Source organism: Triturus cristatus, chromosome 4_1 (genome assembly GCF_964204655.1).
Source record: "Triturus cristatus chromosome 4_1, aTriCri1.1, whole genome shotgun sequence".
In the NCBI taxonomy this organism is placed as follows: Eukaryota; Metazoa; Chordata; class Amphibia; order Caudata; family Salamandridae; genus Triturus; species Triturus cristatus.
Window position 1 is genome coordinate 190,840,288 of NC_140585.1, and position 21,658 is coordinate 190,861,945.

The 21,658-nt window shown below is 42.0% G+C and overlaps 1 pseudogene; it reads left to right on the plus strand.

The window, feature by feature from the left end:
* The first annotated feature begins 571 nt into the window (after window positions 1-571).
* LOC146853930 (mas-related G protein-coupled receptor member H-like) lies at window positions 572-1,558 on the plus strand (annotated as a pseudogene).
* The last annotated feature ends 20,100 nt before the right edge of the window (window positions 1,559-21,658 follow it).

Genomic DNA, 21,658 nt, shown 5'->3' on the forward strand with positions numbered 1-21,658 from the left:
ATATTGGTAGGTTGTGGTGGTTTGTGTGGTCAGGGTAGCTGCATATTAGTATGTTATATTTTGGATTGACAGTGAAAGCGCAGAGTCATATGTTGGGGTTGACTCGTACTGTCCCGGAGGAGATGTTGGGGTTGGCGGGATAGTAAGGGAAGGTGTAGATAGATGAGCTGAGGTGGACAGTGTTTACAGAGGTGTTACGATAGCCATAGCTGTGAAGGTAAAACTAACTTGGCTGCTGCAATATTGAGATATTTCATTTTCATTGTATTTGATTAAGTGGGTCACATGGAAAAAGTAATGCTTATTTTTACCATTTTTTCTCATGCTTTTTAAATACCAAATTAAATAATTGTTCAACAGTTTCATAAAGTACGCAATTACTGATTGGGTCATCCCGGCGCATGATGTTCCACATAAAGTATTGTTTAGGTTTGTTTTGGAATAGTAGGGTGTACACCTGGGGCTGGTTTACTTGGAAGGTGTTAGAAGGTGTCTTAGCCATTTGGTATATTTGTCTCCCATGTTTGACTCCAATATATTAATTTTTTTATTAGGACTCGAAACAAGAAACATGGCAAACTTTAGCAATATTTCTCTCTTGACTACATTTGAACCAGAAGGAAACAGTACAGAACTGGCCAATCAAGATGCAGACCTGAAGAGATTCCATGTCGCACAAATACTGCACATCGTGACTTTGGTCATCTGTCTCATTGGACTGGGCGGAAATGGCATCATCTTGTGGTTCCTCTTCTTCAGGAGGAAAAAAAATAACTTTATTGTCTATGCCATCAACCTTGCGATGGGGGATGCCTTCTTCCTCTTTGGTTGCACCATCAAACTGGTCGTGTTAATGTGCATCCGGAGTGGCAAGTAGGCATCAAGAACTAACGGTGTAAATGCATTGATTGTTGTTGGGGTGATCTACAACATTGGTTTCAACATCAGCAGTTTTGTCTTGACGTCCATCAGCGTGGAGCGGTGCCTGTGTATCCTACTCCCAGTGTGGTACCAACATCGACAACTCACGAAGCAGGCTGTCATTGTATGTCTTCTATTCTGGGCCCTATCCTGTGTGGTGATGGTGCAGGAAGGCTTTGTTTGCAAGCGTGAGGTTCAATACCCTGATCCAGGTTCTGAACCATGCACCGGTGTGTACCTGTTCACCTCTACGCTGTACCTCTTGGAGGTCCTGCTCATGGTCTTATCAAGCATGACCCTGATCACCGAGATATGGAAGACCCCCAAGGAATGCCACCCGCTTAGGTTTTACATTGTCATTATGGTCCCTGTCCTCATCTTCCTCCTGTCAGTGGTTCCCGCAAGAGTGCTGGTTCTTCTGTTATACTTTGGGGTACTGCCATCAGAGATGTTTTTAGTGACATTTTCAAATGTGATATTCATCTGTACGTCTATATACTGTAGCACCAACCCTTATGTCTACATATGTGTAGGGATGTGGAACAAGCACTGCTTTTGTCTTTCCATCAAACAGGCCCTGGAGAAGATCTTTGAGGAGACAGAAACTTCCTGGCAAAAGCAGTCTGTTGTAAGCTAGATTGTTTTTCATTCTAAAAATACCTGGTGAAATATAATACATGCTCTAAAGGCCCATTTCACAAAGGAGTTTCTGTGCCTCACTTGCATGCATGAAAGTGGGAAATCTGACAGCACTGTAGATCTTCCACCACTGTAAGGTGGGAAACAGCCTTTCTAATGCGGGCTGAGACATGCATGAGAACGCATGCCGTGGTTAAGGCAAGCGGAACCACGCTTCCCTTAACCACGAATATGCCTTAACCACGGAAGTGTGCAGTCTAGATGCTGAGTTGGGTGGGCAGGAGAAGAAGGCTTGGGAGAGGACGCGGTGTGGTAAGTGGGGCTGAGGCCGGGTTTTGAGTGGGTGTGGGTAGTTTTTAAGGGTTGGGGTCGCTTTTAGGGTTCAGGGTTGGGGGATAGTTTTTAGGGCTCAGGGGGTAGGGGTTGTTTTTAGGGCTCAGGGTAGGTTTTAGAGCTCAGGGGATTCAGGGTAATGTTTAGGGCTCTGGTGGTCAGGGTAGATTTTAGGGCTCATAGTGGGATCAGGGGAGTTTTTAGGGATCAGGAGGGGTAGGGTAATTTTTAGGGCTCAAGGCAGGGGGCTGAGGTGCGATTTTTACCACACATATCCCTTTACCAGTCATGTATTTGGTATGAAATTGTGTGGTAAAGGCATGCATGGTAAAGTAATGCGTAGTTCAGATGCATTTGTTGTTCGGGCAGAGTTGTAGAGGCATGCATGGTTTAGCCACTGCCATGCAACCCTTTAATTTAGTTTTGGCGTTCGAACATGGTTGACACTAAAGGGGAAATAGAGGGGAGACCATTGGAAATGTTGTATACATCACAAATGTCGTAGTTATGGGTTTTCAAAGACAGTTCCAATTGAGTTTTATTCCCCTTTTGAGAACTTAAAACGATTCCCAAATAAGGTAGCGTGAGTGAGTAAATAAGGAGAAAAACATGTCTACAAACAGAGGGTGTAGTTGAAAGGTTTTTTCCACAGTGAAAAAATTACTCCTGCAGAAAAAAATTATTCATGTTCAAATACATATTCCTGAAAGTCTTACTCATGCAGCAATTCAGGCCACTGGAAAATGCACATATGTAAGTATGGAGGAGGATTGGTGCTTCTGGAAATGTACCCTTGTCGTAGATTCATGGCACTGCAACAGTAAGTTTCCAACATTTGCGCCAAGGGCTCTGTGAACCGGAACAAACATTTTACTGCTGTGGCAGCAACAGATCTGGTGACAGGCTCCTTGAAATGCACGGAAGGTATTCTTTCCCTAATGTATTCTTGATAGGAAGGCAACGCCTACTGTGAATGGTTAAGGATGGAGGGTTTAGCCTCATGATAACAGGTCAATTAGGATGGATATCTAAATAAATCTGAATATCCACAAACTTAGGGCATTATTTATGGCCACGTTACCTTGCTGCACTTCACTGCATGACAGGGGAAGGGCAGGAATGGGCCATGTTTAAGGCAATTTGTTGCGTTCCTGCCTTTTCCCTTGCGCTGGCACCCTTTTGTCTGCCTAGCGCCCACGTAGGCACCCTTGCACCATGGTGCAAGTGTGCCTGCATTGTAAGGAGGATTGTTTTGTGCAGGGAGGGGGACAGAAACAATCCACTGAGGAGGTTTTCTATGATTGCTGCAGAATGCAACACACATAGAAAGATGCAAAAACAAGTAGAAATCAACATTTCTCCTTGCTATGCCTCACCTGGGAAGTTTTTGGCGCATCCCCAGGTTTACAAGATCCATGGGAGCACCCGCACAGTGCCCATGGAATGCATACAAAGAGCAGAGTAATGCAAATCAGCACTTATACTACGTTGCATCAATCCAGATATTTGGAGCCACTCAGAGCCACGTAAAGTGGCTTTGCGTGGCTTCAAAAGTCTGTCTCAAGGTTTACGTCACTCGATGCAAATAGCCTCACAAATACGCCTCTTAATTGTTGGTTATCTAAGCATAGGATACCACGAAGCCATGTCAAGAAACCCAGGTCCAATGTTGTGGGGATTTTGGGACCATTGCCATTAGGCAACCCCCCATTTAATTTGCTGCATCAAGTTCTATTTGCAGCAGTAAATATGAATGTTCATATTTTACAAACATTTCAAAATTCATTGTTTGTATGTTGTTTATGTCTATTAAATACTATAGCAAACAGCACTGCAAGATAGTACACCTTTACAATACACAATATGGTGCTTAAAAGCACCTTCTCACAGGAGCACATTATTAAGTCATGTATAGAGAATTTTCTTTTCTGTCATACTTTTCTGTAAGTTTCTCCAACTACACAGTTTCAAAGAAAGGATTCAATCTATAAATGTGAATATTTCATGTGATTGTTCCGGTGCCTGATTGATTTTTAAAGCAATGTTCAGTGCTTCTAAAATAGCAAGTTTGGCCTACATTTGTAGACATGGTGACTAAACCAATGTGCAGTCAGAAAAAAGAGGAACCGAATAAACACAACTGGTGGGGATGGACATCAGGGAATGAAGGTTTATGTTGCTCCTATTGGTATTAATTCAGCATTGCACAGGTTAATGAAGACAGATTTGCAAATCCCTCAGGCCCTATATTGAACTTCATTCTGATCAAGGAATTGTGCTAATCCTAATTCCAATTAGTTTCGTATTTCCACACCTGTTTCCCCTTCCATCCCCTACTTCTCCCAGTCCCCAGTTTCACCCACACCCACCCACAGACCTATGCCTACATTTACAACCTCTCAGAGCAGGTGGAAAATGTATGTGGAAACAACGGAACTGCCAGTTCTGTGTACTTTCACTCATAACTGCCCAGGTTTCAGATTGCTTATGTGTGACATTTTCATAATTTCAGTTTATTTATGAGTGACATTCAAGGACTGTGAGTGACACTTTCTCGTGAGCAAAATCAAGCAATGAAGATGAGGGAGACATATATGAATATCAGAAATTTCATCCATGTGAGAAACGAGAAACTCTAAGAAGATCTTATAACTGCTGCAAGGCAACAGAAATGGAAGGGCACTAACCTAGTGCCCTTATATATGGGTGCTGCCTGGAGGATGTGCATCGCTGCAGCCAGGACCCAGGTTCAGGGGTTTTGAGGGAAGGGGAAGGTGTAAGAAGAAGGCTACATACATGGTGGTGCTGCGTGAAGGCTGTGTGTCGCTGACAAGGCACCAGATCCAGGGGTTATGAGGGAAGCAGAGTGGTGTGAGAAAGCTTCGTAAAGATAGCTGCCAAGATTTCAGATTGTGTGACATTTCCATGGTTTCAGTATACTTATAAGTAATACTGAACTGCGAAATGTGTGACACTTAGGGGCATATTTACAATAAACTGGCCTAGTGCGGTGTAGCTCCAAAATTGCCAACGCTAGGAGCTATCAGTTTAAAAATGCAGGGAGGCGCCATATTGACAAGAATACGGTGCACCCCTGCGCTGGCACTAAATGTAGTTGCATAGTGCCAACACAGGCAATCTTGCTCCATAGTGCAAGGGTGTCTGCATTGCAGGGATTGATTATTCATATGCAGGAAGATGTCTCTTCCTGCACATAAACAATCAATAATGGTGATTTGTAACTTCTATGTGTGCTGCTTTGTGCAGGAAAGGAAATCTCCCTGCACATGAACAATCACTAATGTTGATTTGCTCTTTCTAGTTGTGCTTCAGAACACAGAACACATAGTAACAGCAGAAACTAAATCAATAAATTCTGCTCGTTCACCAGATTAAGACCAGGTTTTCACTGGTCATATTTTTGGCGCTGCCCCATATTTACGCCACCCTAGGGGGCTGCATCAAAAGCAATGGGTGCTGCAGTAAAACGCCCACCACAATATCCAATGCCGGACCCTTTCCTGCTCAGTTCGATGTGAAAAGAGGCCATATTTACAAGGTGAAATTAAGCCACGTTAAAAAGTGATGTTCTGGTCGTTATAAGCCCTTATAAATATGCACCGTAGTGTGGCATTTCCTCAAAAGTAAAACCAAGCAATGAAGTGCATAGAAAGAGATAAATATTAGAAATTACACCCTCTTGATCAATGAAAAGCCCTAAAATATCTTGAAACTGCTTCAAAACCCTTGAAATGGAAACTGATACAAAAGGGATTTTGTGCCCAGAAGATATCAAAGTAAATAAATCATTATAAAAAGTCTGGTACCCCCATTTCATTGTCTTTTTTACACTTTTGATTGTGTTCTTGAGCTGAAATGTCATGTTACAAATTAATTGTATTTTCAGTTCTATTTGGTGTCACTAACGGGTATTTGCAGACTCTTGAAACAACAAAGGAACTTCTCTTGGAAAAGTGTCAACACTGGACGGAGTTCTTGACTCTTCAAACTGCTGCCATTCCAGCACCTGGGAGTGTGTCTTAAAGCTGAGATCTTTGCCAGCTAACTTTATGTACAGTCTTGATCTGCAACATGTCTTGGGGCTTCAGATATTTGTATGAGGGCTACTGGCTACAGCTGCAGTTTAAAGTTGTGTCCAAGCGTGGTTTGGAGCGCGGAAAAGATGGCGGCTTGAGCCTGCTTCTCCTCCCATGTAAAAGCTATCTTAAGCCTTTAAATGTGCTTATAGTTGTATTTAGGGACATTCCTCCTACCAAATCTCTGCTGAAAGTGTGTGGAATCGAACGGCACCGATACGACGGAGATCCATTTACCGGCTGCGCAGCGGCCCGTTCTCTTCCTGCCCTACCACCACGCATCGTACCTCCGAGGCTGCGGCGCATATCCCGCTCATACTTCTTGTGACTATCATCATTGCGACACTACTACGACCAGGCGACATCCAAGTGACGCGGGCTGGATGAGGAGAGTGGTGAATGCGGGTGTTGTGAGCTTTTCAGCCACAAAGAAGTAAGATCAAGAGCGCTCAATCCCTCATGCTTGGAGTGCCTGTCTTTAAAATGGCATCCGCAATGAGGGTCTCTTGCAAGATTCCCTGCTAAACCTGCTATCTCTGCAACCCGCTATCTATAAACACATGTTGCCCTGTTTTCTCAATGAGATCAGGCTACTCTTCCACAGGGCGACAGCAAATATAGTGCCTACCAGCGCCAATGCAAGACTACAGTGCCAGACCCTACTATGGCCCCTATCATGGTAACTTCTAATGATGTGCCTTGGCCACTTTGCTAATTAACGATTGTATCACTCCAGCATTAGTGATTTCTGCTCTCTGCCAGTATCACTTGATCTATGAAGTACTATATCTCTGTCTGTAGCTAATCGCAAGGTGTATGGAGATCATGACCACATACAACCTATTACAGTCTCCCTGAGAATGCCTTACCTCCATGCCTGGCTTTAACATGGTGAATTTGAGCATGCTCTAAGAACATTCCAGAACTATCCCCTCCAGTGGCATGATAGCCCACAGTGTGTTATGCCTCCTCAACTCAGGCTATCTATCTGAAAAAAGTTCTAAAACTGCCTATACAACAAACTTCTGCTACGAACCTGATGTGAAATTAGCGAGCATAGGGAAAGAAGAATAAAGAACAACAGATCTCTTTAATGTATGCTGTGTGAAACTTCTGGCATCTTCTGGCTTCTTTCATCAGCACAGCTCAACACAACAAGTCTTCTCATCAGCCTCTTTCCTGCTCCTCATCTCGCTTTATTTTGCTGCAACATTACTATAAGCGTTAACACTGGCAACACTGGTGCACTTACACCACAGCATCATTATACCAACCAACCATTGAGAAGGCATTTCATAGGCAGTTGTTCAGTGCGAAGGCATTAAAGGCACAGAAAGGGCAGCCAGATCCTCCCAGAACGTTTCAGTGCAGAGGCGTTGGAGGCATTGAAGGGGCACTGAAGGGGTAACCAGACCCCCTCGGTGTCAACAGCTTCACCGGTACCCTGAAGTATGGTTCTCACACAAAAATGGCAGACAAGGAGAACAAGACAAGCCTCAAAAGAGTCAAGGCTGATCCGCCTTACCCGGATTTCACCCACTAAAGGCAAGCAGGACATCAGCTCCACTATGGAATCCATCCTGAATAAATTAGCGGATGTTCACGAACTCCCTAAGTCCACAAAGGAAAACACTGATAGGATTCAAGCCGAGATTTCAGCGATTCAACAAGATATGAGAGATACCAACGTTAGGATCACAGAAAAAGAAAGTAGAATTAGCCAACTGGAAGATACGGAGAACACAATTAGTAAATCCCTCCAGTGCCTAACTATCACCACGGACCTGCTCTCTAAATGACTATCAGGCCTGGTGGACAGGAACAGAAGGGGGACTCTTCAAATTTTCGGTATTCCAGAAGGGGAGGAAGACCCGTCGGGTTCATGCATCTCTTTCCTGGAGGAATGGTTTACTCAAGCCACAAACCTGACTTTCAGTAAACCTCTGGAGTTTGATAGGGCACACAGGGTACCAGCAAGAATACTCCAGAACCAGATAACACCGAGACCAATAGTGTGCAAACCTCTCCGTCATCAACATGTTGAGCTGATCCTATCCTTCATGAGGAAAAATAACCACTTCCTCTGGGAAAACAATAAATAATCTATATCTCGCAGGATTATTGTAAAGAAACTGCTGACACATGGAAAGATTTCCTGGCGCTTCGCCCCAGATTGAAGGCCATGAACTACCAGTTCTCTTTTGCGGGCCCAGCCAAATAAGGTGTCACTGTTCAGGGGACTCCACACTTCTTATCCAATCATGCAGCTTTAAAAAAAATTCATCGATGGGAAAGAAGAAGCTCTCATGGACACCTCGGTTCCTGGTTCTTCTGTTGCAAGATCTTGAGCTATCACTGTTTTGACAAGAGACAAACTTTGAGACTTCTGACCTTTTTGTAAGCAATACTTCTTTGGTTGGGTGGTTGTCTTGTCATACGAAATCCTTCGACGAAACCCAGTTAAGAAATCTTCGACAAAATCCAGTTAAGTTAACATTTACTAAGTTGCTAAGTGAAACAATTGCTAACTTAATTGGTCTGTGGTTAGTAGCTCACACTGACATACATTATTGCCATATGTATGAAAATTGTCCTGATGCTGTTCTGATTCTGTTACATCATTGTTTCGTTAATGTTATGACATGGTACTGTCTATGCTCAGACATGATGTTAGTCCAATGTCTGCTTAAGGTATTCATACTGTCTTCACACTACACACTACTCACGACCAGAGATAGAACCTTCTTTGACTATATAGACGCATAGTCTTCCTCAGCCGCCTGCTGCATAGCCGCATAAAAGCCACACATTATTTGGAAATGTACTCTGGCTCATACATAGTGGGTCTGGCCAAACAAGATTTGACCCTCATACTACATGCCTCATACTCTAATATATATTTTATACAGTGCCACTTAATTATGCAAATGATTCACTGCCTGAGTAAATTCTCACATGAGTTCATAACACCATACAAATTGTAATATCAACTTGTTTGCTCCAACTTGTCCATACGTTTAAACGAGCAGTCAGTTTATCTCTAGCATAGATTTTTATCTTTACGTTACTAATGTTGTATATGCCTTAGGGCAAAGTTGGTTTTATGCGTTCAGATTATTCTAATCTGTTTTTTCATAAGAGGGGAGCTCTCTTTCCCTGTCACCATGCCAGTTCACCACTTTGGGAGTTGGAAGGGAGGGATTGTGGGATGGGGGGGTTTGAGCTTGTTTTTTCTTATGTACTTGTTTTGTTTTTCTTCGTTTGTTATTATTACTAGTATGTTTATTATTCCGACGTCACAAAATGCTGTAAAACTCTTGTATACATAGAATGCTCTATAATGGGAAGAGTGCCCTATATGTTCGCGACTCTACTCAAGGTACTCCCAATGCTCCTAATGATCCTATTGTTCTTACCCATATCTTGAGAAACCGATCCAACAAGATACCCCTATGTAGGGAAACGCACACTATGATCATATCAAAACTCTCATGGCCCAGTCCCTAATGATAGCTATGGCCCGACAAAACATAATGATAGTCTCACTGAATGTTAAAGGCATAAACCACCCAATCTTCACAAGCAGAGAGGTGATATCATCTTGTTACAAGAAACTAAAATCAACTCCAAACAATTCAACTCACTTAGAAATAAGTCATACAGCGACGTTGAGGGCTCAGATGCAATAGGTAAAAAAAAAGGTGTCCTCACCTTAATAGCTAAAAAAGCCAACATTGTCCTGGTATCAAGCTCTGCAGCAAACAGGGTAGGTGGGTCACAACGAAGCTGACGAAACATAACTTGGAATTCAACATCACAAACATTTACGTACCCAACAAGGACGACCCGGCTTTCTGGGAAGACCTTACCAAACAAATTAAAACAATTCCAGACCTGTCATGCACATACTTTCAGGAGACTTTAATCTACCCATGGACCCAGCCTTAGATATAAACTCACGCTGTCCCTTTCGTGCCAATACATCACCCAAAGCTCTTAACAATTTACGTAAGCAATTTAATATGATTGACACTTGGATATTACAGAATCCCACAGGTAGGGAGTACACCTTTTACTCATCTCCCCAGAACTCTTATTCACGCATTGACTATCTACTTATTTCTGGCAACACCGTAAAAAGAATAGATCACACTTCCATTGAGCCAAGAGTGATCTCAGACCACTCTTGTATCAGTTCATCCATCTCTGACCCGGCACCTTGTAAAAAAGAAGCCTTATAGAGATTCAGCAACAAAGTATTAGATACAGATTCAAACAGGGAAAGAATTGAAGGTGCGACCCAGAACTACCTCATTGAAAATAAAATTGGAGACAGCTCGGACCTCATGAGATGGGAAGCATTAAAAAGCACTCTAAGTGGTGAGATCATCAAAATTAGGTCCACCATGAATAGGGAAACCTTCAAAGACTAGAAAAAGAGATATCTACACTGGAAGGGAAACACATTGCCTCTAGAGACACCTCTGTCTTGAATGAATTGGTGAATAAGAAATATGAGTATAGTAAACTAGTAAGTAATAGGGCAGGGATTTGTATTAATAAACAAAAGAGCATTAGGCTCTGCGACTCCAACAAGGATGGAAAGAGTTTAGCTTCCTAATTGAAACTAAAACTCTAGGAAAATACGATTAAGACTCTACTAGACCCGAATGGCAACGCTCACTCTGATCCTGACAAAATAGCAGAAATATTTAAGAATGTTTATAGTACACTGTATAGTAAAAACACTGACCTATGCACCGCTAAAGCCCAAAACTACTTAAGCAAATGTAATCTACCTGCTCTCTCAGAACAGGACAGGGAAGAAATCAATGGCCCAATAACCACAAACGAAATTGAGGACACGATTAAGGGGCATATCAACAACAACCGGCGATAATTATCGCTAAGCGCACTTAGCGCTAGGATAAATATTGGTGGTTAGCGTGGATTTTTATCACTGAGATAGCGTGCTATTAGCAACGCTTATCTCAAAAGCGATAAAAATCCTCACGCTAACTGCCTAACATGAGATAATCTCACGCAATGTGGCGTTAGCTTGATGATAGGGACTCACAAACTTAGCCATGATATCCACCTTCCATAGGATATCATGGTTAAGTCAGTCCTGAAGCAGGCGTAAGGAAAGTAGCGATAACAGGGGTTATCGCTACTTTTCTTGCCGCTATGCTTCATAGCGTGGGGCTTGATGATAGGAGAAATTTCGCTTAGCGACATTTCTCCTGTCATGTCAGGGCAGGAACGCCCACTTTGTATCTCATTAGAGATGCAAAGCTGCGCATTAGGAATTGCTACGCTAACGCAAGTTTTCACACGTTAGCGTGAGCTTGCTAATTAGGCGATAAAATTATTGCCGCTTTTTGGCCGAAAACAGCCGCAAAAACTGCGATAATTCTATCGCCTCGCCTTGCTGATATGCCCCTTAATTCCTTAAAATAGGAAAAGCCCCTGGCCCTGACGGGTTCAATGCAAAATTCTACAAGACATTCCCAACTGTTCTGATTCCTCCTCTTCTAAACATGTTCGATCAATTTAGCGAATCGGTCCAGATAAATGGTATCCTGCAGAGGCTATCATAACAGTGATACCCAAGGTTGGGAAGGATCCATCACAGACTAAAAACTACAAACCTATATCCCTGATAAACATAGATTGCAAAATGTATGCTATGATCCTTGCTAAGCGTCTCCAAAAATATATATCCATACTCATCGACCCCTCACAAGTGGAATTTCTGAAAAACAGACTTTCTAGTGATAATACACCCATTTATGTCATGCCCTGGCGAAGGCCAAACTAACAGACTCCCCCACAGTAGCAATCATGTTGGAGGACGAAAAGGTAGATTGGTCTTACCTTAAAGCGACACTCGAAAAATTAAATTTGGGTGACAATTTTATTTGAATGGAAATGGCACTGTATTTTAACCCGTCCACCAAAGTAGGAGCAGGTGGTAGTCTCCCCTCTTCGTTTAAACTAGAGTAGGGTATCAGACAGGGATGCCCACTCTCTCCTTCCTTGTTTCTAATAGCAATAGAACCGTTCCTTTATCAACTATGGAACAACAAAGAGATCCCAGGAATATGGTTCAACAACTACATGATTAAAATTACTGTTTACGCAGACAACGAATTAGTCCTCTCGGAAAATGTGGAGTCCGCTATAACAGCCCCAATGTCCTCAATAGAAGACTTTTCCACAGTATCTGGATATAAGCTCAACAAAGATAAGACTGAGGTAAAACTGCTCAACAATCTCGGCGACAAAGAAATAATTGGCAACTTGGGCCTCACACAGCAACCAAATAGTATCAAATACCTAGGCTTGGACTTCCCCAGAGACCTAATCACCATCCTCCAGACCAATGAAAATGCCCTCCTCAAAAGACTTTCCATGCTACTAGATGGTTGGTCGCCAACATTTTTATCCTGGTGGGGAAGAGCAGAGACATTAAAAATGATGATCACCCCACTAGGCAACTACATGGACAGTATGCTGCCTATGACACTCTCTAATGAGTTCTTTACCAAGCTATACAACGCCTTCAACTCTTTCCTCTGGCAAGGGAATAGACCCAGAATTTCCCTGAAAACACTTCAATTATCCAAAGAAAAAGGGGGCTCGGACCTTCCAAATTTTAGGAGCTATCAAACTGCTTACCCTTGTAAACAAGGGTCCAACTGGCTGGTAACTGACCATGACTATATCCCAATGTGGGTGGACATAGAAAGGTCACTCATCAATGAAATCCCTCTGCCTACTCTCCTAACCATGGATATCTCTAACATCCCTCATTCTAAATATATCATTCAAAATACAAGAAGAGCCCACTGAGCCTGGACCAAATGTCGGCTGTAAAAATCACCAAATCCAACTTAGCTTCCTTATGGCACAACCCTTACCTAAAGGTGGACCGGGAAATGTTATTCTGGGAAAATTGGTCAAAAAATGGCATAAACCTAGTCAAAGACCTCTGTACTGGGAAACTCCCTTCTCCCTATTCCGAACTACAATCATGGTATGGCCTGGAACCCTTAGATTTTTATAAATTCCTGAAATTAAAGGCACAGCTCACATCACACTCAATACTACCCACCAACCCATCGATCGTTTCTATGGAATCCCAACTGCTAAAAGCAGGACACACTGTGTCTAAAATCTACAAACTACAGACCCCAAAACCACGTAAATAACACTTGTGTAATGAGGTAAAATGGGAATCTGAATCTAACACTAGAAATATTCCCTCTGACTGGCATAAGATACAGAAACCTCCCTTCTCAAATAAAATCTCTCCCGTACTATCCCAAATGAAACTCCTGCTAATAAACAGAACATATTGGACTCCTGAAAGGATCTTTAAGCTTAACCTCAGTCAGAGTCCAACATTCTGGAACTGCAAAGCACATGTCGGTGATTTAGCCCACATGCTCTTCCATTTCCCTATCTTGCAAACATACTGGGATAAAATGTACAAGTGTATAAATAAAGCATTCAATATCGATCCCTCCAGGGAATTCTACTAAATTCTTCTGGGATTTCTAGACCCAACGCTGTCGAATGAGAATGACCGCTATCTGTTGGACCTAATACTTACACTTGCCTGCAAAATAGTACTCAATAACTGGAAGAACTCCAAGGAAGTCTCTTTCAGAAAATGGGAAGAATGGTTGTTCTTTCTCAGAGGGGAGGATAATATCTCTCTACACGCTTCGCCCTAGTGTCCTTCACATAGGAAGCTATGGAAATCCCTTGATGCCTTATCCTTTAAGTATGATTCTCCTTGAACAAAATGACTCCACATGAGACTAATATATATATATGTTATTGAACTTCTTGATGACAACCAATGCACACTCACTTGAAATAGGACATTCTCCCTATGGATGTCTTTCACAAAGGTGAACTCTCTCACCTGTCCCTCCACCTAAGGACTGTAACACATTGGACAAACTTCATGCTATCCTCATTATGTCTTTATTATTATACCGACTGATACGTTGTGGGGGATATGTGAGGGTTACCTATTGTTTTGACTCTTTTGACTCTCTAGACTGACATTAAGATTGTACATATGGTATGTAACTATGATTACTATAATACTGTACTGGATGTTCTAACATTATATCCTTGTTGTGCATCTTATACAAACATTTAAGTCTGAAATTATATGCCTACCATGCAACCTTATGGTCGGACTACATAAGAATGTCGAAACGAAGACAGTCTGTGACTGTAACCTAACCGCAATTCCAACTGCCATTTAATTTGTAACCTCTTTGTAATTCCTTCTTCTTTTGTAATTCTTTCTATTATAATTTTTATTATCATTTATAATCACATTTGTAGTTGTACTTCAACTCATGCCAATTTGAGATCTTCTTTATTTTCATTTCTGTTCTTGTTTTCTTTTTTTCTTGAGAAATCCAATAAATATTATTTGAGAAAAAAAAGCTATGTCCAAGCAGATGGAGTGTCACAGGCAGCACTCCCGAGGAGTGTCTTGCTCTGGCTGGTAGCATTTTCAATGGTTAGAGGACCCTCTGCGTGTGTTTTATGGTCAGCTGCCTTGAGCAGCAGCTATGCCTTCCTGGGGGCAGTGTAGTAGGTAGGAGTAAAATCAATAGCTGTTAATGCGTCCATGCAACTGGCTTCATACAAACTAATCTCTGGTCGGATACAGTCCATTTAAAAAAAATGTGCAGAACATTTTGTAGTTGCTTGGCTCCATTCACACTGGGTGCCATCTTTTCGAGGGTTTGAGGCCCTATTTTAAATTCATTTTATGTGTTGCTTTTCTCATCTTAAATTTACATCAACTTTCCTTTACCAGGACGATCCTTGAGCAGGGGAGCCTTCCAAAGGATTAAAGAATTGCTGGACCCCGGTTTATTATCTCACTCACCTGTTTTTCATCCCTGTGAATGCTCAAAGCACAGCCATGCCCCCTGAGATACACCCCCCCTTACTCTGTGGACTATTTAACAAGATATCACTGTTTCCTCACAGCAGGCACGCCAATGGCACGCCTAAGGCAAGCCTCACTGTGCCCGTCCGTGCCCAGATCATACCTAGCACCACACCCCCTGCCTTCCTTAGTGAAATACTCAAAGGAGGAACTAATGGCATTTAACACAACAGAAAAGCACACAAGCTGTGTTGTCTTTGAGCCACACTGTGGCCAGTGCAGTGTGCCCTCTGCAAGTTTACTCTGAAATATGACACCATCGTATGAGCCCCCAGGGATTCTCACACACAGTTCCACATAATTCATTTAGCTGCACTTTACTTAACGCATGATCCTTAGTGAAGAATAAATTGGACTTCACAGAACTGCTAGTTGCACATAATCTAGATATTATAATTGTATTACTGAAAGCTGGGTGAACCAGACATCTGTCCCTGATCTAGCCCACGCAATCCCAGCGGGGTACTCAATTCTGAGGGCTCACAGGATAGATAGACGGGGGTGCGGGGTAGGGAAAGGGGGCTTGGGAAATTATTTTAGAGACAATTTGTTTGTATCAGGCTCATCACCAGAAGTGGTTTGCTCTGTGAAATCATTTCATTTTGAATTGAACTTTACAAAATCTTCATGGATCAGTGCAGTAGTTGAGACATTAGCTCGATAAGAATAATTTTCCAATCAGAGAAGAACTCCTTCTGAGCCGTGGTTCACCGAAAAGCTCAGAGAGCAAAAACAGCTTTGTAGAAAGAACAAAAGTGGAGATCCAATTATGATCTACAAGATAGGAAAAACTATTCACAATCCATTATAGACTACAAATATTAATTATGGAAGAGAAAAGTAAATACTTATCCAATAAAATCCTACAGTACAAGAACTCTACCAGAGAATTATTCTCAACGGTAAAAAGTCTAGCTAAAATACCGGAAACTATTAATAACAACCAAAGTCAGGAATTTTGTAATTCTTTAGCAAACACTTTTCAGACCAAAGTTAAGGAAGTTTTCAACACCTTCACTACTAATAAACTAAAGATTATAGAAACTCAAAAAGCAACTGAATTCCATCCTACTTACAAAGTGCTGGAGCTGTTTTCTTGGATAGGGAGCTGGTTTTAAAACTAGTGAAGACAACTAAATCAGGCTCTCCCTTAGACCCTTATCCCGCTAGGAAAGTCCACCTTGCACCTGAAATTTTGAGTGAACTGACTAAAATATTTAATGAAATAATTCAAGCACAATATTTTCAGGTTGAATGGAAGATGGTCGTTATTCTCCCTTTAATAAAAAAAAAATTAACTCGGCCCAGTAGTTATAGGCCCAGCTCCTAATTGCCATTTCTATCCAAATTCTTAGAAAAGGTGCTAAACATATAACTCATGCTGTTTATGAATCTCAATAAACTCCTGGATCCAACCCAATTTAAGATGCTTCAGAGAGGCACATACCACAGAGATGCCCTGATTGTGGCATTGAAAGATTTGAGATCTATACTGAAAAAAGGTGGGAAGGCCTCCTTGATCCTATGGGATCTCTCAGCGGTCTTCAACGCAGTCAATCATAATGTTCTAATTGACTGGCTCTTTGAGCTTTGAATAAAAGTTGCTTCTCTCAAAGTACCCAAATCTTTCCTCTCAGTTAGGGAACAACCCACGGTGATGGGAGAATACACCTCAGACTGGTTCAGGCTGTCATGTGGGGTGTTGTAGGGCTCCTCAATGAGCCCAACCCTTTTCAATCTAGCTGTTACTCCATTTGCAACGCTTATTAGATCTTTTGGCTTTTTCAGTCGTTTCCTACGCTGATGATACCCAGATAATCGTCTCGGTTTCCAGCAGCACAGAAGAAGCAGCTGAATGTTTCAACACCTGCAAGGCCCATATCAATAAGTGGATGAAGACTAATTTGGAACTATTCAATTAAGTCTATTGTTTGATTATTTAACCCCTTCCCCGCTCATGACGGAACCACTCCGTCATGAGCCACGGTTGCGCTGTGCTCATGACGGAGTGGTTCCGTCATGCTGCGGCCGTTGGCCGCCGCTCCGCCCACGCGGCGCTAATTCCCCGCCTGTGCGGGCGAATAGCGCAGTGGGCGGAGACGTGACAGAACCACTCCGTCATGAGCACAGCTCAACCGTGGCTCGTGACGGAGCGGTTCCGTCACGAGCACAGCGCCACCGCGCTGCCCCCAAACCCCCCCCCAGCGCCGCGGCGGAATTCCTGCCGCGGCGAAGGGGTTAAAATCATACAATGTATACTTATAAAAACACACATAATAAAATAGATCTATATTATCAATTGTACATTTGAGCATAAAAATATGTTAAGAATTTTACAGATGACTAATTCCTCATTTAAAATACTGAGATAATCGTCACGAGCAATCGTATTGTGCAATTTCACTGTTGTTCATATCAGATTTGTATCCTCTTTGATAATAGTTCTGCAAGCTTTCTCTGTAGGGTTACTGCGTCTAATCACAAGAGTCCAATTTCCATTTTGCCATTACAATGAATTTAAGACATCTTATCAGTGCTTGTCTGCAGGATCGAATTCTGCGAATGTTAAAATGACTCTTAAGTGTCCCCCATCTTTCCTCCTTTAGATCTGGGCATATGCAAAGTAAATGAACGAGGTTTTCTTCTTCTTTTTTGCAAAATCGACAGGGCATCGTTTCTGTAGTGTGCAGCCATGGCTTTGTGTGGTGTGATTCTGGGAGAAGGCCGAATCATGCTTTAATAAAAATGTTTTTTAGTTTTGTGGACCAAGGAGTTTCTAGGTAGGTTTGTGGTTTGGCTGTTTGCGAGGGATTCTTTGTCTTTCATCAACAATAGCTGCATAGTTATTTTTTTAATAGTTTTTTTAAAGGACTCTGGCGTTATAGGCATATCCCAAAGTGCTTGCGCTGTGTACACATCTAAAGCGGTTTGTAAATACTTCCAGAATTGTGATTTTTGATTTCTTTGTATTTCTTACCATAGCAGTTCGCAAATTGGGTTCATGGTATCTGTTTTTATTCTTTTCCCCACCTTTATGATTTGGCCTTTCCTAGCAATGAGCTATTTAGATAACCCAAATTCTAGCTAAATTTGGGCTGGTGATGCATTACATGGGAGCCAGAAAAGTAAATTAAACGTTTTAGTGTGAGCATTGGTTACGGTTGTCCTTTCCGCACAGTGCATCACTGCCATATGTTATACTCAGCAATAGTTTTGCATTTACTACTTTTAAGAGCGGGAGATACCTTGGTCCCCCAAGGAACCTCTGCAGGGATCGAAATGCAGTCAGTAAGGTGTTACCTCTCCTTTGCAGGTCTATAGGAATGGTAACCTGATATTCTGTTTATAAGGTGTTGTAACTCTACCTTATTTTGGCTTAATAAAATGACATCATCAGTGTTTAATAAATTTGATATGTGCCTTCCTGCTAGTTTGGGAGGAAAGACATTCACATCACCCAAGGTGTGTGTTAGGTCAGATAAAAACAATTTAAATAGATATGACACAAGAACACCCCCTTGTTTTTGTCCCAAGGAAGAACCCATTTTTCTTGATCAGGATGAACCAACACTATTCAGACTCTAACCTAGGTATTAAGGTGTAGTGATTGAATTGCTTTTAGAAGGCAGGGTGGTATTTGTTGATTCTTCAACTTTACCCAGACGGTGTGCCAACGCATGCAATCGAATGCGGATTTAAAGTCCACGAAGCAAAGGTATAATGGTTGCTTCCTTCATTTGTATTTATCTATTAGTATTGAAAGTACTAAAATGTTAGTAGCTGTTCCCAGCCCTTTCATAAAACCAGATTGATTTGGCAGAATGATATGCTTCTCAGTTGCACATTTTGATAGCTCTGTCAGTAGCACTCCTGCGAAGAGTTTAGCATCTGTATCTTGTAATGTGATTAGTCGATATTTGGCGGGATGTGCCCAGTCGCCACTTTTGTAAATAGGTGATATTACATGCCTTTCCATGATTCCGGTATTGATGAAGATTGAACTGCTTTCTTAAATACTCTTGTTAGGTATTCCACCCAAACGGTAGGCTTATCTTTGTATAAAGCAAATGGAATCCCATTTGGGCCAGTGCTTCATCTTTTCTTTGGTTTCAAATTAATTTGCATACTTGATCTTCAGTTATGTTTAGTTCGATTTCAGCATTCATTTTTAGGTCTCGCTGAGCCCAGCGCATTCGCTGGCTCGGAGAGACATTTTGTATGTGAGTTTTCAAAGTGATGCTGGCTGGCCTAGCGCTTGCGTTCACGCGACCATGCACGCGCGAACCCCTAGCCTATAGCAGCACTTTGAAGACTCGTGCGCCATCGCGATCACTTTCGCTTTCAGAGCGATCGCAATGACGCACGCTTTCAATGCTTGTTTGAATAATGCCCCAAAAGGTGAGGTTAAGATAAGACAGAAAGTTGCTGGGTGATTCTCAGATGGGTTGAAATCTCTCCTCCTTGCATTATTTTTTTTTTATTCTGATTTTATCCAACAAATCCATGATTCCAGTAGTTGGGCAAAAATATTATTATTAAAACGAATTCAACAATTCTGTTTGCCATTAATCTAAATGTATAACTGGACATCAAAGAGCTTTGAGCGCCCTCTGCTGATTGTTAATTGCTGTCTCTGTTCTCTGGTTAGGTAACACCTGACGTCACTCTTTCAATTCTGGAATCTCATTCTCTTTCCATTGTCTCAAAATATTCAAACAGTTTAGTGAGGTTCCAAAAGAGAAAAGGCTTTCATCTGTCCCAGGAACTTTAGTGACAGCACCAAGACTAAATGGTATTGCTCTTGTATTAGTTTTACCCAAAGTTGTCCATAAAATGTAAACACATCTGTCTAAAATGGCTCAATACCACAAATTCTGTTAGCGTAGTTCTAATGTAATGCTCCAATACTGAACACCTTTGTTATTTGTTTTAATATTTCCGGACATTAGCAAATGAAACATTTGGGGTGATACTTTGGGAATACTTGTGTTAGCTTCTTGGGGTTGCGGTGCAGGAAAGCCAACTGACCAGATATTTTGAATTTCTGACACTCGCAGGTAACAAATAGGCATTTAAATACTTATACTCGATCTACCAGGTAACTAGTGGAATATTAATACGCAGCTTCTCTCTTCACTTCAGGAGCCGATTAGCTTATTTAGTGGTCTGAACAAAATAACAACGGAAGTTACAGCAGAAGTAAATATTGCACATGCTACATGAGGAAGGACAGGTTACTCTACGTGCTCGTCCCGCCTACTATACTCCCTCCGTGGGAAGTGACCTTAATAGAAAGCCCGCTGCCTATCTGCGCCCACATCGAGTGCGCTACTCAGACTGGAACAGCTATTGTCCTTCGTTCTTGCAGTTACTTATAATTGTTGTCAGTTCAAATATTTATGCTTGTTTTATTTATTATAGCCTTATAGCCCGCCGTAGCGGGCTATACCGGCTGTTAAAGGCCCGCTGCAGCGTTAAAGGCCCGAGCCGAAGGAGAGGGACTTTAACAAAGCAGAGGGACTTTAAAAGCCGGTATAGCCCTGCTACGAAGGGCTATAAGGCTATTAGAACATTCTGGCACTAGAGGGCAGAATGTTCAAACAAATTAAACAAAGCCTTCAGGGAGCGCAAGGGGATTCAAATCCCCTCCGGCTTCCTGAAGTCTTTGTTCACAGCCAGAGCTGTGAACAAAGACACATTGGAATGTTGGAGCTCCGGGCTTATACCAGCCATTATAAGCCCGGAGCGCTCCATTGTTTTCAATGGAGCTCCCAACATTCCAATGTTCTAATTGTCATTAAACAACTGGCTCTTTATAAATGGGATGGTGCGTGAAATACCCTTGCATAAAGCGGCAGGTTATTTTTTAGTTTGCTTTTGACATTTTTGGGTGATCTAATTGGACGTTTAATTTAGAAGTTTCACGCTTATTTGAGCTATTTCAATTTAGTAGTATGGTTTGTTAACTCTTTCTCTCCCTTACTTTTTCAGTTGCAGGCCTCTTCTTCAGACAGGGATATGTAGGATGTTTATTCGTCCTGATCACCTTATCTAGTGAACTTCGGCATGGATAAGGGCTATATTAGAACATCTTCAGTTTGTTATCGCCTCAAGTGCACAAAAGGCAGGCCTGAAACAGGCTTTCCTGGCCTCCTTCAGATCGGATTAGAGCCAGGAGCAAGCTACGCTGGGGCAACTGTGCAATGTGATTGCATGGCTCTACTCAAACATTGAAACCAGATGTACAAGCTCTTCTCGCGTATTCTTGATCAACTGACTAAGTTAGGTATTGCTATAGTTTACACTGCTGTCGTGAGCGTGCAAAGAATCGTGAACTGAATTATTTTAATGTAGGCTACCTTAATGTGCATTAGTGGTGAAGCATTCATATTCAGTGGGAAGAGATAGACTTGGGGAATGTAAGGGGCCGGGTCTGTGCAACATATAACAATGGCCTTAGCAGGGGAAAATTCATCTAGACACTTGAAATTCTGCAAAGCTATAGCAGCCTTAATTAAGAACAGCCCAGTCTTAATTTTCCCCGCCGCTATCCCAGATTCTAAAATGTAACCTGAAGTTTATTAGGTCTTGGACAGGGGGAATTAGATTTTCAGACTGTGCTCCTAAATCATTGAATACTCACCCTATATTCATTCGATCCCACTAACCTTCCTTGGCT